Source organism: Manacus vitellinus, unplaced genomic scaffold, assembly GCF_001715985.3.
Source record: "Manacus vitellinus isolate BGI_N305 unplaced genomic scaffold, ASM171598v3 scaffold_20_pilon, whole genome shotgun sequence".
In the NCBI taxonomy this organism is placed as follows: domain Eukaryota; kingdom Metazoa; phylum Chordata; class Aves; order Passeriformes; family Pipridae; genus Manacus; species Manacus vitellinus.
In genome coordinates, this window is record NW_021939471.1 from 12,017,021 (window position 1) to 12,018,060 (window position 1,040).

The window sequence follows — 1,040 nt, forward strand, 5'->3', positions numbered from 1 at the left end:
TGGGTGTTTTGTCACTTAGTTTTAAGTATTTGTAATTGTAACTTTACAGTCCAAAAAAACCATTGTTTTTTAATTTCGCTTGTTAATTCAAAGCCAGATGCTGAGGCCGGGGTGATAAACAACAAATTTCAGATTACAGTGTGAATGTTACAAGAGGAAACTTTACAAAAATTTTCAAACAGGCATTCTATATGTGTGTATTCTTCCAAATATACAAATATGAAAAAAAATCAGTAAATACTTCAGTTGATTTTTTTAAGTTAAGATTTTTTAAATTGAAACCCCAGTGTTGCTGTTTTAAATGTCACATGTGAAAGTGTGTCAACTTGTTCTGTTACTTTTCACAATGTTTTTTAATATTGTGACATCCTGAGTGAGTTACACTTGGGATCTTAGGGGGGAAAATGATTAGTTTGGTTTTTATTTTTTTAACTATGAATTTGATTTTAAAGTCATAGACTTCAACTCTAGCACTACAAAGGAGTTGTTTAAGGAACATCTTTCCTAGTATATAAAAAATAAGCAAAATAAGAGTTGTTTCAAGTCTTTTTAGACGTTTTGAACTACAGGGCCTGAAATGCTCAAGCTCATTGGAAACAAAGTTTAAAATAAAAAAGCAACACTCAGTTGCTGCGGCAGTCTATAGTATAAAATTGTTCTGTCTGAAGTCATGTGGACCAACTAGCTCTGTCTACCTTGACTGCATGAGAAATTAATCAAAATCATCTGATTAAGGCTCTAATTCTCAACAGTAAATAGCTAAGAAAAATATGGAAAGTCTTCTGGGGTGAAATAGGAAATAGTGTGGGCATGGTCGGTAGGAGAGAGAGGTGATAGTTGAACATTATGCAGTTGTTGAAGCTATATAACTACATTTTTCTTTTTTAATTTGTGAAATTAACACAATTGCTGGACATATGAGAACTTACACATTTCATGTGTAAATCATATTTCATCTTCTATAAAGCATAAGAAATATATTTGAGCTGTTTTATAACAGAAAATAAAACCATTCCTAAGGAAATAGATCACTTTTGCCT